This window comes from Littorina saxatilis, linkage group LG12, assembly GCF_037325665.1.
Source record: "Littorina saxatilis isolate snail1 linkage group LG12, US_GU_Lsax_2.0, whole genome shotgun sequence".
Classification (NCBI taxonomy): domain Eukaryota; kingdom Metazoa; phylum Mollusca; class Gastropoda; order Littorinimorpha; family Littorinidae; genus Littorina; species Littorina saxatilis.
The window spans coordinates 14,056,707-14,078,612 of NC_090256.1; the positions used below are offsets into that span (position 1 = coordinate 14,056,707).

Sequence of the window (21,906 nt, forward strand, 5' to 3'; positions counted from 1 at the left end):
CATTTTCTGCGCACCCACACAATGGAACTCTCTCCCCTTTCACATCTGCCACTCTCAGTCACCCCAAGCATTCAAACGTGCACTTAAAACACACCTCTTCAAGAAATACAACCCCTGATTTTGTTTTCTCAGTCCATCAGTAGCCTACATGTAGTGTATTTGTTGTTTTAGTGATAATGTGATAATGTATATAAACATCTAGGGCTGTTTTCAGTATTGTTGATAACATGTTTTGTTTGATTAAGGGTATTCAGCTGGTATTTCCTTGTTTTCACTACCTATTTTATTCATGTTTTATTACTTAGTTAGTGGAAGAATTTTTTGTAATGTATGTTTGATGGTGTATCAGGACATTGACTTTATACACTGGCTTAAATGGCGCCATATTGGATTTCTATGAAACAGTTTTACAGCAACATCATACAACAGAAATGCTTAATATTTGGCACAAAGATACACATGACTTTTATCTACACTCATTTAAAACGAATTTTTGAGAAAAGACTACAGTTGAATTTATATTAATTTTTGAAATACGGATTAATGAATATGTGGTTAGAAATTCATTAATCCTTATTACAAAAATATAATATAAATTAAACTGTAGTCTTTAGTAAAAAATATCGTTCTTTATTACCAATTCAGTGCCCCATATGGGTTTTTGACCAATCAGGACGGATTCTAGGTGACCTGTTAAATCTTATAACGTTCAGGCAGGGACCCTTTTTGTATATCAAGCTAAAAATTGACAAAACAAAGTAAAAATGTAAATCAACAATATCAGCGTGATTTGTTCTACAGAATGACACTTCAAATGCTGTCAGATAATACTCTCTTTATCTAAAACAATACCGATAAGCGAGTTTTGTCGGTGGGTGCTTTACGGAACAGCAAGGTACCGCCCATCCTCTGAGTGTGAAATGCCGACCCGCTCACTTGAAATCTAAATTACCTAAGTTCGGAAAATCAAGTGAAATTGCGTCACTCGCGTTACGTCAAATGTATCTTTACGTCATTTTCCATCCGTCTTGAGTCGGTTCTAAATCTGTCGCTCTCTATTCAACCATCAGGAAAAAGCGAAGCAACCGAAGCGCATGTTGAACATGGTTTATCTTGTGAGATTGTTGTGTGTCAAACGCATTTGATCTGTGAATATTCATCACGTCAGGAGTATTACTCTGATTGGCTGACCCAGGTCACGAGAATTCTTTGACTGACAGGCATAATCAGGTAGGAGCGCTCAAGTTGCCATTGCGACTGTTCTGTCTAATTCGCGGGGTCGCTTCGAAATTTGTTTTGGTCGAATTAAACGGTAATAAAACCGTTATTTCTAATATGCGGACTGTTAGCAAATGACAACAGTCATGTCTCACAAACGATATCAGCATTCGCCTAAAAGGCTCATGCTTGATATCTTTTTTCTCGACATGCCTGTTATCCTTTGCTAACAGTCAGCATAATTATTAGAAATAACTCATAATATGACTGTCATGTGTATCTTTGTGCCAAATATCATGCATTTCTGATGTATGATGTCGCTGTAAAACCGTTTCCTAGAAATCCAATATGGCGGCTGTTTCAATTGCAACGGCGATCTGCATCCATTAATATTTACACATTTTGTATTCATTGCTATAAGTCACTTCAATAACTACCAAGAAAACTAGGTTATTCCATGTAATCTCCAAGTTTAATTTTAGTGCCACACATAGCCTTAATTGGCAACAACCAACCGACCAACCAACCTTCATTCATGCAGCGTTGAGTAGCTCTGACAGATTTGACGAGGGGAGCTTTAAACGTGCAAAATAAAAGAACATTAATGGTTGGTTGGTTGTTTGGTTGTTTGGTTGGTTGGTTGGTTGGTTGGTTGTTATTGCTTGTCGTCTCTTCGGCATTTTGATGCTATTCGAGAACGATGCTTTGTTTCACCCTCCGCGGGTTAGGGGGAAGAATTTACCTGATGCTCCCCAGAATGTCGTAAGAGGCGACTAACGGATTCTGTTTCTCCTTTTACCCTTGTTAAGTGTTTCTTGTATAGAATATAGTCAATGTTTGTAAAGATTTTAGTCAAGCAGTAGGCCCTATGTAAGAAATGTTAAGTCCTTTGTACTGGAATCTTGCATTCTCCCAGTAAGGTCATATATTGTACTACGTTGCAAGCCCCTGGAGCATTTTTTTTTATTAGTGCTTTTGTGAACAAGAAACAATTGACAAGTGGCTCTATCCCATCCCCTCCCCCCCCTTTCCCCATCACGATATAACCTTGAACGGTTGAAAACGACGTTAAACACCAAATAAAGAAAGAAATGCTTTGTTTCCCTTTTCAGTTGACATGGTAACTTCCATGCTTAAAACTAGTTACAGTCAGGTCTATCACTGTAAAAAGAAGGTTCTAAAACTTTATAATTTGTACTTTTAAAAGTACAGAGAAGCCATAAAAAACCCACTGTATTAGCACTTTGAACAGTGACTACTCATTTCAGAATGTCCATTCGCACAAACAGTGCGCGTTGAAGAGCGCTTTTTATGTGAAAGATTTGATGATGGGAGTTTTTTTCACAAGCAAAATGGAATTACAGAGAAGCCGCCTAGCTGCTTAAGCTATAAAAAAAAAAGATTGCAAGAGAAAAAGCACTTGCCAAATTCACCGCAAAGGAGTTTTTGCACAAATCCTGACGTTGGCCTCATTCTGACGTCAAACCGCGATCTGTAATATAGAAGTGCATGTGCACTTGATCTTGGTTCTTCAGAACTAACAGTAGACGAAGGAGGATTGTCAAATTGATCTACCACGACTCGCTCGGCTTAGAGATGTTTGAACTGAGTACAGGCACAATCAACATTAATTGCAGGACTGGTGTTTTCTGTTTGTGCTGGCTGAACGACAATTCAAGATTACATTATTGAGGATGCTTGCGTGTGCTCGTATGGCTTGGTTTTCAAACAGCTCTCGCAAATTGTTCTCTTTCTTTTTGTTGTTGTTATTCTTCCGTGTGTTGTTCTTGCTTTTCTTCTTTTTCGTCATCTATGACTGCAATATGGCAACGAATTTTTTCTTTTTTTTAAATACGAGTAAAAATAAAAACAGGTCGCGTGAAGAGATATTAAAACATTTGGTCAATTTGCGCGAAATCGGGCAAGTTGCCCATTACGCGAAATCGGCAATAGTGAGTTTAGTGTGTATGTTTGTTTGCGTGTGTGTGTGTGTGTGTGTGTGTGTGTGTGTGTGTGTGTGTGTGTGTGTGTGTGTGTGTGTGTGTGTGTGTTTTGTCGTCGATACTGACCATGACTTGGATAATATACCTTTTAACACACACACACACACACACACACACACACACACACACACACACACACACACACACACACACACACACACACAGTATACTAGTGATGCAAACGAGGCAAACATTTATTTTCGAAACAAGAGAACGATAATAGGAAAAGATGAACAAATAGATGAACATGAAGAATTAGCATAATAATTGTGAAAAAGAACGCTCCTCAACAATACAAGTTAAGTCGCTATTTTCATCTTTCAGTACCAAAAACGCAGATTCTAGTTTGGCTGACATGCAGTTAGGTAGTAACTTTTATTTGTTTTTACATTGACTGTTTTTTGGGTGGCAGTGACTGTGGCAGAGAGTGCCGCTTTTTCTACAAGCGCATCTCTTGGAGCTGCAGGATGTCTGACAGGCGCATTTTGCATATATCCCTGACCACCATGGGCAGAATGCTTAGTTAGCGATTTTTCTAAAAAAAAAAGAAACGGCTGGGTTTGTATCTTGAAGCTTTAGGATATGACAATCTGCCTTCTGTAACTGGTTTCTGGAATAAGCAGTATTGACGACACCGTGCTTTGTAGCGATCCTGTACGCCCCGTGTTCTGTGATTTTAGACACGACTCCGGGGATATTTTTGTCGTCGAGTCGACCCCTGTCAAACTCAGACACTGAAAGTAGGACACAGTCCCCGACGTTCAGGGAGGGTTGTGTGGCATTGCTTGAAGACAGAATTTGAGCGCTACTTTTTTCTTGGCCAAATGAAGCCTCCGCTCGGCACGCCCTTATCTTCTTCATGTGTTCAACATTTGTGGGGTCATCAGATGTATTGCCATTCTCTTCTTCTTGAGATCTGGGATCTGCCTGGGAACAATCGGATTGTGCTGATTCCTCATCTTCAGTCTCTAAATCTGCACTGGCAGCCACATCTTCTTCTTTGTCTACTGCCATAACGTCTTGAGCAACGGGTTCTGCCGCCCCTGTCAACTCTGGTATGGCCATGGCTTCGTCTGTAACTCCCTCTGGCCCTGTCATCTCTGGTACGGCCATGGCCTCGTCATCAACTTCCTCGGTCCCTGTCATCTCTCGTTTGGCAGATTCCAGCTCTTCGTCTGTCGTCAGCACGTCTGCAACTTCTTTAGGCAGAAAGGTCTTCTGCAGACCCAATCTCGGTTTTCCCCAAACAACACCTCGTATGGAGTTTTGTTCTGCAGATTTCTGTGTGGGGATGAATTCTTTTGTAGCTGGACAAAGCGGAGCCCTTCAGACCAGTTACTGGTGCCGTTGTCGATGGTCCATGCTATCAGCATTTGCTTCACATCTGCGTTCGATCGCTCTACTGAACCCTGGCTCTGGGGATGTCGAGCCCGCCCATGTACAATGCGAAGGTTTTGCCACATGTTTTTGAGTTCGTCAACCACTGAAGCAACAAATTATCGACCATTGTCGCTTTGGAGGATACACGGAGCGCCAATCATTGTGAAAATGTCAATTAAGTTGTATGCAACTTCTGCCGCTCTTTTGCTTTTCAGCGGTCGTAGGACCAGGAAGTTTGAGAAATGGTCCTGGTAATTAAGAATGTGCACGAAGCCGCCGTCAGGGGATGACTCCATGTTGATAAGGTCCACCTGGCCTCGGTCGCAGAAAGACTTTGACCTGACAGGTTTCACAACCAGGCCTTTGCTTGGATTTGCCTTTTTTCGTTGGCAGGTTTCACAGGCCGACACAAAACAGTTAATCATTTTACCGGAAATGTTCGCGTACTTATCTTGGTTTTTTTCTCGCCTCCGTACGTGCCCAGTGCTGACATGTGCCTCAAGCAGGACGTCGAATAGCTCATTTTGGGTGACGATGTACTGGGGAGTTTCCGTATCTGCACAATATCATTATAATTAATTTCAGTTGCATTTGTGTGTGTGTGTGTGTGTGTGTGTGTGTGTGTGGGGGGGGGGTGTGTGTGTGAGAGAGAAAGAGAGATCAACACAAAATGACACATTAACAAACACGTCACACAAACAAACTTGATTGTCAATGCAAAAGGAACACAAGTTTCGAACAAGCTTAAGCACGTAAAAGGTTGAGAGAAAAAAAACAATCTTCGTGAATTGAGAGAGAGAGAGAGAGAGAGAGAGAGAGAGAGAGAGAGAGAGAGAGAGAGAGAGAGAGAGAGAGAGAGAGAGAGAGAGATATATATATATATATAGAGAGACAGATTCAGAGAGACAGACAGAGAGACAGAGAGAGAGACAGACAGAGAGACAGACAGAGAGATACACAGAGAAACAGAGAGAGGGAGAGAGAGAGCTCTTACTTTGATCACTTTCTTCATCCCAGCAACTTCAACCAGATCAAACTTCTCCTTAATGTAGTAAACGTTTCTGTTCTTGCGATCTCCATCGCCGGACAAGACATTGGCCATGTACCGGTAGTCGTCTGCGTTGGGCAATGTGTACTTGGAAAACTGTTCATTTTTCATTTTTTCATCAAAGCGCACGATGCTTGCCGTCCATGCTGACTGTTCCTCTGCAATCAGCAAAATGAAAGCTTAAACTAAAAGTTTGAATTTGGTATTGTTTGTGAGTTTCAATCACTAAGGCCATTTGTTTGATTGATAATACGGGCACACGAGAACAAGTATTTCCTGAGGATATGCTCACAAACCGTCCACCCTGTGTGTGGCTCGTGTTCTTTTCTGTTATACTGTCATTGACACTGTGTGAGAGAGAGAGGGAGAGAGAGAGACTCAGACTCAGACTCAGACTCTGACTCAGAACTTTATTACAAAAGGATAAAGGTTTTAGGCAAAGCCTATTCTTCCAACCTGTCCTTTATACAACACATAAAGACAGACGCACATAAAAAAATATAAATTCAATCATATAAAATACAGAAATACATTGTATGGAATGCAACACAATGTGCATTTAAGGAATTACATAAGGAGAACTCAAAAATTACAACATTACATTGACATAGTTATACCTTTCATTTGGGAATAAAGTTGCTTCGATCAGCTACACATCCGTTAACACTAGTACAAAATGTTTCACAAAATAATCGAGCAAGACATTTCATTCACGAATGATGTGTGAACGTGACTGTCTCTTAAACATTTTCACTGAAGTTGCATTTCTTATCTGTTGGGGGAAGGAGTTCCAGAGAAACGCTCCCGAGAAGGCTAAGCTCGATTTGTAGAGGTCTATGCGAGGTATAGGAGGGATGATTTTTTGGGACCCATATCTTTTTGTGGCATGTTTGAAATGTGATTGCAAATATTTAGGACAGTCGTCATTTAGAATGCAGGGGTCGACACTAACTTATTTGGCCTGGGGCCACACTGGCCCCACAGATGGAAATTGCTGGGGCGGAAAACAAAAATCTGGGGCCCACTCTCAGTATTCACGTGCGGCAATGCATTGTCTGTTTTTCTTCATCGTACTGAAGCCAGGGAAATTCTTTCAACCATTTGACATTGAAATTACGACAGCTCTTCGCGCTTTTGGCTGCATCGGTCTCCTTTTTTCGTTTCTCTCCACCCTGTTCTTCATCTTCATTTCCATGTCTTTTTACTCCAGGGATGTGTCGCCACATTTTGCGTTTGGCATTTGAAGGCGATACTTATCTCTCACGCTAAAGAGCGCAATCTGGGAGTTATTTCCCTTGTGGCATTGTCCTTCGACGATTTCAATGTTTGTTTTTCTTGACCGCGGCATTGATCGTAACGCAAATTTCAGTGACGACTTTGACTGGCGATTTTTAGTGATTGGCTCTGGCATTAGAATTTTCGGTTTGTCATTGTTGGAATTTATCCTGGGGCGGAGTGGGCCCCAAGCTTCGGCAATGTTTGGGGCGGAACACAAAACTCTGGGGCGTTCCGCCCCCCGCCCCCGCTAGTGTCGAACCCTGGAATGTTATACATGAACACAGCCTTGTTTAACGTCAACTGATCTTTCAAGGGGAGGAAATTCAGGAGCTTTAGTTTATCATCCGTGGACCTATTCAAACAATAGGTACATTGTGACACTCACATCTCTGATGAATCTGTTTCATCTTTAACATAATCACGCATCGCCATAGTTTGTCCGGCGATGGAGATCGAAAGAACAGAAACGTTTACTACATTAAGGAGAATAGGTCCACGGTTGATAAGAGAGAGAGAGAGAGAGAGAGAGAGAGAGAGAGAGAGAGACCACACACACACACACACACACACACACACACACACGCACGCACGCACACACGCACACTTAACTTAATTGCTATTGCCGACACTGTGTGAGAGAGAGAGAGAGAGAGAGAGAGAGAGAGAGAGAGAGAGAGAGAGAGAGAGAGAGAGAGAGAGAGAGATGTTACAGTAAATTCTCAAAACCAGGAAATTTGCGAAATCCCTGAAAATTTCAATAAATTTGTGAATTTCCTGTTTCACTCAGGGATTTCACAAATTTCCTAAAAATTCTAGGAAATTTGCGAATTTCCTGATTTCAAGATCGGCAGGAAATTCGCAAATTTACTGAATCACATTTGAAGGGAAACAAGTGCTTTGTTGGTTGCTTGTGAACCATGTAATGATTCTGGTTTCCTTATATTAATGCAAGTTAAACACTCATATTTCTCTCTCTCTCTCTCCTCTCTCTCTCCTATACTGTCATGTTTCCTCAAATTGTTAACATCTATCTATATATATATATATATCCCATGAGCTCCCTTCTTTGTCTCTGTTACTTCAGTATGGGTATATATGTTGTATTTTTATAGCTCAATAAATACATCATGGACTCCAAAAAATATATGATAGTGCAGATTCCGATTTGGGCAAAGGACTACTTTCCTCCCGACCTTTGACCTCGCGCCGAACAATGTGACACATTTGTATGAAGTTCTAAAATCGTATTGCACGGCTCAGAAAACCATATCAGTTGCACGCAAAAATGAATCTCAGAACTGATCTGATGTATGAGATGCAATAAGCAAAAGTTTCTTTCATTATGAAAGCAATGCAGGTCGAAAAAAACGAACATTCAACTTCTAAAAATTCTAACGTTAAGTTTATGCCAGAACACAACTTTGTTTGGAATCCCACTGTTTTAAGGGTTTTGGGTATCTGGTTTTCGACAAACATCGAGGAAATTGTTCCAATAAATTATGAAAACAAGTTTGTGGAGATTAAGAGAATTTTCAACTCGTGGTCCAGAAGGAATTTAACCCCTTTCGGAAAAATAACAGTCATTAAGACTTTGGCATTGTCCAAACTTACCTACCTATTTATGAATTTGCCGGACCCAGATGAGGATTTTCTAGCTAATCTACAGAAACTACTGTTTAATTTTGTTTGGGACGGGAAAATTGACAAAATTAAAAGAACCTCCATGTATCAGGCATATGAAGAGGGGGGACTTAAAATGGTTAACGTGAGAGTTTTTCTATCGTCATTGAAGATAAACTGGCTAATGAAAGTTTTACATGATGATGGAAAAATTACACAAATTCTCTATGCATTATGTCCTGCTGTCCGAGTTGTGAAACAACGTGGGGGCGAGTTTGCAAATGTACTGATGCAAAGAATTGTCAATCCTTTTTGGGTTGATGTTTTTAAACATTATAAAAAAGTGTGTAACAAATGTATTCCATCTTCTTTTCATGACTTTGTATCTGAATGTCTTTTTTATAATATCAATATATGCAGAGACAAGAAGGTGTTGTTTCTTAGAAGCTGGGCACATTGTGGTATTGTTTCTGTTGGTCACTTGCTGAAGGAAGATGGATTTTTGACCTATGATGAATTTAGCAGAAAATACCCAAATGTGACTGTTAATTTTTTGTTATATCAAGGAATAGTACGGGCTGTTAAGAAGTATCAATGTAAGCTAGAAATTGACTTTTGTGATAACTTTGTGGTAAGTGACCCATGTGTCTGGCAGTGCTTGGCCAGTGGTGGTTCTAAACATGTCTATGGATATTTGATTAAGAATACTGATCCTCTGAAATGTATTGAAAAGTGGACAGCTGCACTGAATTGTAATGTAGATGTCAATAAGGTTTTTCTAAAAATTAAAAGAACAACTGAGGACGTACGTCTCAGATGGTTTCAGTATAGACTGATATATAGAATTATACCCACCCAGCGTTTTTTGCATCTGAGAAAAATTGTTGAATCTCCTATTTGTACTTTCTGCGGACAGCAGGAGGAAACGCTAGAACATCTTTTTTGGGACTGTACAAAAACACAGGCCTTTTGGAATGATTTCCTTCAGTGGATGCGAGACAATTTTGTACATTGTACTAATGTTAGACTGTATAAGCAACTTATTATCTGTGGCTACCAAACAAACTGTGTGACGGACAAAACCTTTGATTTGTTCCTTCTAATCGCAAAATACCACATTTATACATCTAAAATACGTGCGACCGGCCCCCATTTTCAGGTTCTTGTTTTAACTCTAAAACAAAGATTTTTGGCAGAGAAGCACAATGCATTGGTTAACAATGAGTTAACTTCTTTCAACAGAAACTGGAATCTGTACAGGCATGCGATTGAATGATTTTATGTTTTTTTATTTTTTTTATTTTTTTATTTTTTTTAGCCTGGTCACCGCTCGCTATCCTCTTCCTCTTCTTTCCCTGATCCTTACTCTCTTCTGTCACTCTTCTTTCTTCCTCTCTCTTTTCTCTCTATCCTTTTTGTACTGTCTGTTTATATGTGTGTGTGTAAGTGATATGGTTGAGATGGCCTCAACTGGATATTTGCTATTTTCGTTACCCTATGTAGACTGTTTGTGATCTGTCTTATGTTATATTGTCTGGAAAAGAAAAAAGAATAATAATAAAAAAAAATTAAAAAAAAACAACATTCAACTTACAAGATAACCAGATGCTAGCGAACCAAAACAAAAACACGAGTACCCTCCCCTTGCATCGTTAGCAGACGACTTTTGAGAATCTGTCGGTAGTGTGTTTTGGTGTGCGCCTTCAGCTATCAAACATCGGCTGTTTCACGTGTTTTGCGAGCAAGTCTACTCTTTTGCCTGGCTCTGCAGTAAGTCCACATATTTTTCCGTAATCCAGTCATATTCCTTCAAAATGCAATCAATCGGCGGTGACAGACGTGTCGGTCGCGTTTTCCTCACACCCATACCAGTTTAAGTTCATCCATGCAAACACACTCGCAAAACAGTTTATCACGTAGATACATTTCAAATAGGGAGCAAATGGTTAAATCGAAACCTACATATTTGTTCCCTAAAATTTGCTTCTCTGTCAATAAGCCTAATTACACACGTTCGAGAAAAACAACGTGGAATCGATTCTGAATCGAGTAAGCCAAATGGGTCCCAAACCCGTTTCGCCCGTTCTGCCGACCTGAAACGCAAAACAAAAGAATTGTGCGCTTCAACTAAATTAATTTCTATTCGACTTCATTACTTTCTTGCAACTTATGAACCTTTACTTAAAGCTTTTAAATGGTCTGAAAGTAGTGTTACCGCGTACCTATCGATGCACTCATTCGTCTTATTTTTTCAGCGACGGTCACTTAGTTTAAGGTTGCAAAAGGGCTAAGTCTCGCTGGCAACAGTTTTACCCTGCACAGATCGCAACAGTGCCGCTAGTAGTCTACACTTTGTGTTTGATGGTAGAATGGGATATACAGATTACAACACTCGTGGTTTTTTATATGGCTTGTATTTCAGTCAAGACCCAGCGGGAATATCATTCGAGAGCCACTCGCCAGAGGCTCGTGTCTCCCGATGATATTCATCCGCTGGGTCTTGACTGAAATACAAGCCATATAAAAAACCACTCGTGTTGTAACCTATACATATATATATATATATATATATATATACGGCTTGTGTCTTTCTGTCTGTCTGTGTGTCCGCGATGCACGGCCAAAGTTGTCGATGGATCTGCTTCAAATTTGGTGAGCATATTCAGGTAGACCCCGGACACAACCTGGTCGATGAGAATTTTCAACACGTGCTCTTAGCGCGCAGCGCTGAACCGATTTTGATTTTTATGGTTTTTTTCTGTACATCCATTCCCAGTAACTCTTCCTTATCTTCTCCAGTGTTTTGCGTTTATCTCCCTTCCTTCGTGTGGCGTCAATCCATATTCCCGTTACTATTTTTAGAAGGTCACTGTCCACAACTCTTCCTTATCTTCTCCAGTGTTTTGCGCGTTTATCTCCCTTCCTTCGTGCGCCGGCGAATCCGGCGTACACCCGGCAAAGCCGGGTCCCCGGCGCAGCCGGGTATTCGGCTCTACTTCTTCCCGGCGAAGCCGGCTACCCGGCGAAGCGGGTATTCATCTAGTATATACGGCTTGTGTCTGTCTGTGTGTGTGTTCGCGATGCACGGCCAAAGTTCTCGATGGATCTGCTTCAAATTTGGTGGGCATATTCATGTAGACCCCGGACACAACCTGGTCGATGAGAATTTTCAACACGTGCTCTCAGCCGAATATTCCCGTTACTATTTTTAGAAGGTCACCGACGAAGCGGGTATTCATTCTAGTATAGTATAAACGAGTACATTAAAAGGTACATTGTGACACTCACATCTCTGATGAATCTGTTTCAACTTTAACATAATCACGCATCGCCATAGCCTAGGCATAGCCTCGATAATGTCTGAGGTTAACCAAGGGGGAAGCTGGGGATGTTTCACTCTATGCTGACGTAGTGGTGCGTGTTTATCAATTATGGAACACAAAATATCGTCAACAATATTGCAAGCGCCCTCTGCATCACTGCAATGGAATACGCTATAAAATGGGGCTTGGTTAAGGTCAAAGAAAAAGGCCGATTCATCAAAATACTTGAAACTTCTGTATTTGATTGTTGTGTGGCCTTTATGAGGTGATTTTGGCAATCTAAGAGAAATCGAGCAAAAAACAGAATGATTATCACTAAAACTGGAATGCACTACTTGCGCATTTGCAACGATATTCTTACTATCAGTATAAATATGGTCAATCAGATCCAAAATCAAAGAGACTGCCAATGTTCCAAAATTCAGAATCAAGAAACAAGAAAGGTAGGTTGTTGGAACGTTTGTTATTGACAAAACAATACATTCACAGATATTTAGACCCAACGGTCTTTTAAGTGAACAGACAAACAAATATTCATTCGTTCGGCTTCCTGACGAGTGGACGTAAACTGATAGAACTATCAAGATAAGTTGTGTGTGAATATTTGTTTGTCTGTTCACTTAAAAGACCGTTGGGTCAAAATATCTGTGAATGTATTGTTTTGTCAATAACAAACGTTCCAACAACCTACCTTTCTTGTTTTTTGATTACGATCAATCAGGGTTGATGAAGTATTTGTTTCTCTTCGTGTACTTTGTTGACTAAATGATAGATATGTACATGCCCTATACGGAGAACAGTGTTTGAGGTTGTTGACATTGGAACGAATCTTTTCCAAATCTTGAAAGTAAAGTAAAAGAAAGCCGCAAAGCTTTCCGCGAATAGTAAATAGCACTACATACCATAGTAATTCAAACTCGACATAAAAACCAGTTTTACTTGACAACATACGGTGCGTGCGGTATGAAAACAATTTTCTTTCGGGTAAAACAAAAAAAAATCGTAGACAAAGTATTTACAGTGTTGCAGAAAACCCAACACCAGGCGCCCCACGAGACTGTTCACTGACGCTCGTGTTTATCTCGTCCCAAGCCATAATTGAGTCAAAGCGTGTTAGCGTGATGTCAGGCCGACAGAGCGCTCAACTTTTAGACAAACAAAAGCATGGGTTGACGCCCGCTAGAACTTTGAAACGAATAATGGCCTGGTTAAAAGACACCGTCCTTTCCCTCTTTTTTCTCGTTCTGCAGAGAAAGAATCAAGAATACTTGGACAAATTGGTTGTCTATGCTTAGTGCTACGCTGACTTTGTCTTTGTGTTGATGAGTACCGGCGTTAGCAATTTTCTCCCCCCTTTCCTAACCTAGGTGGTGGGTTCAAGTGCTAGTCTTTCGGATGAGACGAAAAACCGAGGTCCCTTCGTGTACACTACATTGGGGTGTGCACGTTAAAGATCCCACGATTGACAAAAGGGTCTTTCCTGGCAAAATTGTATAGGCATACCTAAAAATGTCCACCAAATACCCGTGTGACTTGGAATAAAGGCCGTGAAAGGTGAATGCTCCCCTAATAGGCTTGAGGTTTGCTGGCCGATGTGAATGCGTGATATATTGTGTAAAAAAATTCCATCTCACACGGCAGAAATTAATATGTAAAGCGCATTGAGCATATATATGATTATGCGCTATAGCAAATGTCCATTATTATTATTATTATTACTGATTTCTTTAGTTTCAACTACGCTAAGTTCAATCAAAGTATTTCAAAGTCCATCACTAGCATGATATGGCAACCGGAGAACGTGTCATTGATTTATACACACCCACCAAATTGAAAAGACAAACAAAAGCCGCCATTGTTTTTAATATACGTATCACCTATAACCTGGAGTGTTCATGACAAAAATCAAGGAACTACATTCTGTTCATAATAACGTATGCACAAAAGGCATTAAACTGACCGGACATTCACGCCACGAACTGAAATGGACGCCAAGCTGAGGACACCGCCCTCAATCACCCGAGATCCAACCGGTTTTCTCAGGGATTAGAGCATCTGTCCACTTGCTCAGACACCAATGATCTGCAAGCTGGCTGCTGTTGTGGAGTAGAAATCAAAACACAAGAATTGTAGGTTACTAGAACGTTTATTTATTAACAGTACGTCGGGCGACCCAGTGGTCTTTTAGGTGGACAGACAGACAAACACTTATGGTACAAACACTTATGGTACAAACACTTATGGGACAAACACTTATGGTACAAACACTTATCGTTGTAGAGTAGGAGGTGGGTTTTTTTCTGACTGAATGTCGTAATTGACACTTATGCAAACCTGTGAAATTAATTCAGCAAAAAAAATTAATAATAATAATATCCCAATCTAGACAAAAATCAGCCAAGCTGTTGACTGCTAGCAGATATCTAAGTAGAAAGCTGCTCTTATTCCATGTACAAAGCCTTGAAACCCTGTTAGTGGTTATCTCTCTCTTTATTACTCGAAAAAGAATCTACCTTTCATTTTAGGCCACAGAATAATATTATAAAGCAACGCTGGTGCAAATGACAAATAGCGTTTTATTTTGGCACGCAGCATTGTATTAAAAGCCAGAACAGAACGGTTAAAGTTGCCTTGAACTTTAAATTAAGCCATGGAAATCCTCGTTATAACCGATGGGAGCTATGTTGGGATACAGAACATGATGGATGGCTGGAATGTTCGTGTAAGATGAGAATATGGCAGTCAGTGCTGAAATGAATGCTGGTCGTACTAAATATAGCTATTCTTGAGAACGGTTTACAACCAAATACCTTGTTCTACAACTGTAAACACGCAAGGGGGGGGGGGGGGGGGGGGGAGAGGGAGGGGAGGGGAGAGAGAGAGATAGATAGAGAGAGAGAGAGAGAGACAGAGACAGAGACAGCGACAGAGACAGAGAGAGAGAGACAGACAGACAGACAGACAGACAGACAGACAGACAGACAGACAGACAGACAGACAGACAGACAGACAGACAGACAGACAGACAGACAGAGAGAATCGGTCTGTCTGTATGCTTATACTTCAATGCAGGAGATCGATGTTCTCTAATACATTAATGTGCAATTTTCGTCGGCCTAGTCGCACGTTTCGACTCGCACGGCAACGCCAAACAAATTGGAAACTTTTGACCATCTTCTGATTAGAAACAAACCTTTGCACTGCACGTGACAATCAACAATCGTGACCCGTCTAACGACCCAAACGACGCAGAAAATCCACAGCGATCTGTACCGTCTGTCATATCGTTCCGAAGGATCATCAGAGATTGTAGGTTAAATTGGAAGCAAAATGCCAGTTGACTACACCGTCCAGATTCCCGCCCCCCACCCCACCCCCTGTATCATGTATTCAACATGGCTAACTCTCTTCATGAAGTGTATTTTCAATGACTTTCACGTTGCTTCTTGTATTGTAGTTTTGGGTTAACACTCACAAGCCAAGCCGAACAGTCAGTGATAACACAAGAGGAAATTAAGATAAATAATAGAGGTAAGTTTATGGAACGTGTAATTGACAAAACGAAACATTCGCAGATAACACAGTAAAAGTGCACACTAAACTAATTCGCAAACGTGCAATATCAATTTCTTATCGATCGCTACGCATGATCGGCCCCTGATGTCTGGCAGAAACGTAAACAACAAGGAATAATCCATTTCGCTGTGCTGGTTATCTCCTCTTGCTGTCTCTTCTTTGTGCGACTCACACTTGCAGATGGTATCCAAGTCATGGACATGGTCCACTGGTGTCAAGTATACCTTATCACCTCGCCTGGTTTCCCCGTGTGAGCGGCTATCGTCCTGTGTGTGGCTTTATCACTCACGTCCGCTAAAAGCGTAAAGGGATATTGTCCATTCAATTTTCTTTTTCTTTTCCTGCTCATTACTTTATTGTCCTATTAGGCCAAAAAAAAAAAATTGTCTGTTTAGGGTAACATGACCAAAAAAAGTAGGGTCGGTAGGTAGGTAGGGTTTTTTTTTTTTTTTTTTTTTTTTTTTTGTGTGTGTGTGTGTAAATGAAACGCCAAATGTCTCTTTTTAGCATTTTTACCTCTTTTTTTTCTTTTTTTTTTTGAAATCAAAAAAAAGTTTTTGGGTCGGCGCCAAATCGATAGGGTCGGTCGGGTTACCCTAAACAGACAATTTTTTTTTTTGGCCTTAGGCTGGGAAAATCGGGTCGCTTCCTAACCGTGGAAAGCTAGCCGCGACAAGAGTCGTACCACCCAGGTGTTTGCGTGTTTAGGTGCAATCTGCCAAACGAACGACTCATATCTTTTACGTGCCACAGTGTCGACAGGGGTGTGAGATATGGATAGCGTCTCTGACTCCGCACATAACGTTGACCCGTGTCCAGTCCTGATTTGAACCCGTGACACGAGTCCAGTGCTCTACCGACCGAGCTACCGAGCCCCCATCAGAGGGATTTTACAGCGATCTCACACGACTCTCGAAAGAGCGGTTAATGGGCAAGAATTCGTATTTGTCAAAGGCCATCTTTCTCTCGATTTATTGGTCGTTGTTTTCCTATAAATACATTACTTTGACAAATTATCATGATACTAGTGCATGCTGTTTTTTTGGTTTTTTTACATTTAGTCAAGTTTTGACTAAATGTTTTAACGTAGAGGTGGGAATCGGGACGAGGGTCGTGGTGTATGTGTGTATGTGTGTTTGTGTGTGTGTGGAGCGATTCAGAGAAAACTACTAGACCGATCTTCATAAAACTTGACATGAGAGATCCTGAGTATGGTATCTCCAGACATGTTTTTCATGTTTTTGATAAATATCTTTGAAGACGTCATATCCAGCTTTTCGTGAAAGTTGAGGCGGCACTGTCACGCTCTCATTTTTCAACCAAATTGGTTGAAATTTTGGTCAAGTAATATTCGATGAAGCCCGGACTTTGGTATTGCATTTTAGCTTGGAGGCTTAAAAATTAATTAATGAGTTTGCTCATTTAAAGTTGTCATTAAAATCGATTTTTTGCAAACAGATTTAAAGTTGATTGCATCGTATTCTTCATCACATTCTGAATATAAAAATCTATGCATATGTCATGTTTACTCTTAAAATGTGATCACAATTAACGAAAATAGATTAATTAGTCTTACGATTAAAATTTAAGAAATCGATCCAAAATTGATTTCATCTTATTCTTTATCATTTCCTGATTCCAAAAACATATAGATATGATAGGTTGTATACAAAACAAGCTCAGAAAATTAACAAGAATACAGAAAAGCACGCTTTCCTGCTTAGCACAATACGCTACCGCGCTATTCTGGCGTGTTAATTTCAGTGCGTTTTGCACGTGGGAGGTGAGCGATTTCCTTCACGCGGGGATTGACGAAGCTGTACTGTCTTGGTGAAAAAATACAGTGCGTTCAGTTTCATTCCGTGAGTTCGACAGCTTGACTAAATGTAGTAGCCTAATTTCGCCTTACGCGACTTGTTTCTCTTTTTTTCCGGTTCATTTTTGTACGGTCTTTGTAGTTTGTTTGTTTTATTTTTTCTTTCGTTCGTTTCTTCATCCTTTATACGCACTCTGTTGTTGTTGTTGTTGTTGTTGTTGTTGTTGTTGTTGTTGTTGTTGTTGTTGTTGTTGTTGTTGTTGTTGTTGTTGTTGTTATATCTTTAAATACGATAAAACGTACGAGAAGTCGTTCGGATAATTGTCCAATATCTCGATTTTGGAAACAGACAAGGATCATTTGATCCTTTTAAAATCGTAAAACGGATATCCAGCAATTATGGTTGCTGGTTTCGTTGACGCATTTCGTCTCCATTTTGAGTTGAAGGGGTTAAATGATCAGCCGAAGACATGCATAAACTGCACTACATTCCAATGCAGGCTGGACAGTCATTTGTGTTGACCAGAGAATGACCCTTCCATGTGCTTCGCGCCCAAACATATTAAAAGCCAATTCATCGATCATTTCATTCTAACGTCATCGTGTCGACATTCAATTAGAGGATTCCTTGGAGACTATTGGCTTGAGCTTGTCATTTGATTCAGTCGATGGCAATACAAATGATTTCTCTTTAATTATGGTCCCTGGGAATTTGCCGAGGGATGTTACGTGGGTTTTGTATTAACTCTCTCTCTCTCTCTCTCTCTCTCTCTCTCTCTCTCTCTCTCTCTCTCTCTCTCTCTCTCTCTCTCTCTCTCTCTCTCTCTCTCTCTCTCTCTCTCTCTCTCTCTCTCTCTCTCTCTCTCTCTCTCTCTCTGTGGACTGTGTCTTTAAGGATAGATCTTCAACTGTGTACCAGCCCTGCATTGTGTGTGAGCATAATCGCGCTGCCTTCATCATATTGAGGAATCTTCAAACTAACTTTGTTAACTGTGTTCTACAGCTAAATTCGTGACCTGACTTGGACGTGCTCGCTTCTTATACGTGCCTCAGGTCGGTCACGCTATAGTGACGGCATTGTATGTGTCGTGCCCTGAAGCCATTGGCTTATTTTCATCCGCAAAGAAAGCGGCTGGTCTCCTTAATTTCTGTGAACGTTTTGTTCATCTTGCATTTAAGCTTATATTATCTAGTATCCCATTGTTTGTTGTGGGATTTGCTTTACCTTTTGTTCGGTCACCCTTCATTTTTAAGCAACAATTTGTTTCTTTATTTTTGATTGCATACCTTTGTGTGCTGCTATCTCATCCTGTATCATCCTGTTCTAAATAGCAACTATAATTCGTGTTGTGGGAATCTTGACATTTACTTGGAGAAATCCTTGTGCGTTTATGATATACTAGAACTGTTGTTTTGACTGCTCCGGATACTCATATTTCCGGATTTTCCTTGCTTTATTATCTACTGCTGTTTGTTACAATATTGCACTTCGTCCTAATGTCAACAACATCCAACACTGTTCTCCGTATAGGGCATGTAAATATTTATCATTTAGTCAACAAAGTACACGATGTCTGTGTATTGCTAAACCAGCAACCAGAGCTGGTACAGCTCTTCGGTGTAAGTGAAACGCGTCTAGATTTGCGTATCTCAGACAGCTTTGTTATTATTCCGAATTATTCGGTTTTACGACGGGACAATGCACGAGTAGGCCAAACAGGCATCGCTGTTTATGTTCATCAGTCCATTGCTGGGATTGTCAAACATAGAACTGATCTTGAAGATGAAAATATTGAATGTATGTGGTTGGAACTAAAACATGACAAATCCTCTCCCTTGCTTATTGGCTATGTGTATCGTAACCCTGCTGAAACGTCAAGGTGGATTGATGATTTTGTTTCTATGATGGACAGAGTGAAGGCTCGTGACGAGAATGTTGTATTGCTTGGCGATTTTAACATTAACCTACTCAGGCCTCAAACAACGTGGTGCTCAACCACTGCTCTGTTTGGTCTTCATCAGCTGGTTAAAACCCCTACAAGAGAAACAAATACTTCATCAACCCTGATTGATCATATTTACACTGATAGTAAGAATATCGTTGCAAATGCGCAAGTAGTGCATTCCAGTTTTAGTGACCATCATTCTGTTTTTTGCTCGATTTCTCTTAGATTGCCAAAATCATGTCATAAAGGCCACACAACAATCAAATACAGAAGTTTCAAGTATTTTGATGAATCTGCCTTTTTCTTTGACCTTAACCAAGCCCCATTTTATAGCGTATTCAATTGCAGTGACGCAGAGGGCGCTTGCAATATTTTTCACCTTATTTTGTGTTCAATAATTGATAAACACGCACCACTACGTCAGCATAGAGTGAAACATCCCCAACTCCCCCCTTGGTTAACCTCAGACATTATCGAGGCTATGGCGATGCGTGATTATTTTAAAGAGCGCAACATGAAAACAGAGTATAAACTGCAAAAAAATAAAGTTTTAGACACAGTGAGACAAGCAAAGGCAGAATATTTTAATAAACTGATTTCTGAAAAAAGGGATACAGCTACAATCTGGCGAGCAGTGAATGAAATTCTTGATAAATCTAGGAAGGGATCAACCAATACTCATTCACAAATATCTCCAAATGATTTTAACAAACACTTCATTTCGCTAGCAGACAACCTAAAATCTTGTCTCAATCACAATGATTCCCTTGATACGGATGATTGTTTTGAAAAATTAAAAACATTCTGTGGACAAAAGTTGACTCAAACTGACACGTTTTCTATTCCTCCAATCTCAGTGCACGAAGTAGGAAAACTGGTAGAACAAATGGCGAATAAGAAGTCAATGGGTCCAGACAAGATTCCAGTCAAGTTGCTAAAACTTGCTTTACCTTACATTGTCGATTCCCTAACTTATGTTTATAACCTAAGCATACAACAAAACGTGTTCCCTTCTATTTTAAAGTGTGCAAAAGTATTACCCCTTCCAAAAAATAAGGATCTTACAGACCCAAACAACTTTAGACCTATTTCCCTCTTACCTGTTCTATCTAAACCCTTAGAAAAGCACATACAAAAACACCTACTGGCATATATGGAACAAATGAATCTGTTTCATCCTTTTCAGTCTGGATTCCGCTCTAAGCATTCCTGCCACACCGCCTTAAGCTCTTTATGCGAGACTTGGCTGTCAGCAATAAACAAAGCAGACATAACGGGAGCGTTGTTTTTGGACTTTAAGAAAGCCTTTGACCTAGTAGATCACTCACTTCTACTAAAGAAATTAAAGTGCTATTTAAAAGACGACTCAGCCTGTGCCTTTTTTGAATCTTATCTTTCAAAACGGAAACAGTATGTATCCATTAACTGTAAAACTTCGTCAAATGAGTTTGTCAGAAGTGGTGTCCCTCAAGGGTCTGTATTAGGACCTATCTTGTTCTGTATTTATATAAATGATTTACCCCTTCATGTGTCCGATGAAAAAGTTAGATGTGAGTTCTTCGCCGATGACTCTTCTGTTCACACCAGTCAAAAATCTTTGGAATCCGTCAACTCTTCTCTTCAAACAAGTGTGGCTGAAATCACTGAGTGGTGCGTTTCTAATGCAATGATCATTCATCCGATTAAAACAAAGAGTATGGTGATAACCACGAGACAAAAACACCAATTAAGTCCTTTACAATTACAACTGTCAGTTGGTTCAACTCAAGTGCAGCAAGTTAGGGAACATAGATTATTGGGTGTTACCATTGATCAAGAGTTGAAATGGCAAACTCATTTGAGTAATATTTGCAAACTAGTATCAAAAAATTTGTACCTGTTATCAAAATTAAGGCATTACGCTGATTCTGCAGCACTCAAAATGTTCTATTACGCCCACATAATGCCTCATATAAACTTCGCATCGACACTTTGGGATAACTGCAGTGATGTTCATTTAAAAAGACTCAATTCCCTGCATCGCCGAGCTGCAAAACTTATTCTGCATGATTTGAATAGGTCCACGGATGATAAACTAAAGCTCTTGAATGTCCTCCCCTTGAAAGATCAGTTGACGTTAAACAAGGCTGTGTTCATGTATAAAATTCTAAATGACGACTGTCCTAAATATTTGCAATCACATTTCAAACATGCCACAAAAAGATATGGGTCCCAAAAAATCATCCCTCCTATACCTCGCATAGACCTCTACAAATCGAGTTTAGCCTTCTCGGGAGCGTTTCTCTGGAACTCCTTACCCCAACAGATAAGAAATGCAACTTCAGTGAAAATGTTTAAGAGACAGTCACGTTCACACATCATTCGTGAATGAAATGTCTTGTTCGATTGTTATTTTGTTAAACATTTTGTACTAATGTTAACGGATGTGTAGCTGATCGGAGCAACTTATTCCCAAATGAAAGGTATAACTATGTCAATGTAATTTTGTAATTTTTTGAGTTCTCCTTATGTAATTCCTTAAATGCACATTGTGTTGCATTCTGTACAATGTATTTCTGTATTTTATATGATTGAATTTATATTTGTAATGTGCGTCTGTCTTTATGTGTTGTATAAAGGACAGGTTGGAAGAATAGGCTTTGCCTAAAACCTTTATCCTTTTGTAATAAAGTTCTGAGTCTGAGTCTGAGTCTGAGTT

The 21,906-nt window shown here is 40.1% G+C and overlaps 1 long non-coding RNA gene across 1 annotated transcript in view; it reads left to right on the plus strand.

Annotated features, from left to right (window-relative positions):
• The first annotated feature begins 1,933 nt into the window (after nucleotides 1-1,933).
• LOC138981310 (uncharacterized) overlaps nucleotides 1,934-21,906 on the plus strand; it is a 200,707-nt gene continuing 180,734 nt past the window's right edge. The window contains exon 1 of the long non-coding RNA XR_011460608.1: nucleotides 1,934-2,155. This is a non-coding gene — a long non-coding RNA (uncharacterized lncRNA). The remainder of the gene's footprint in view (nucleotides 2,156-21,906) is intronic.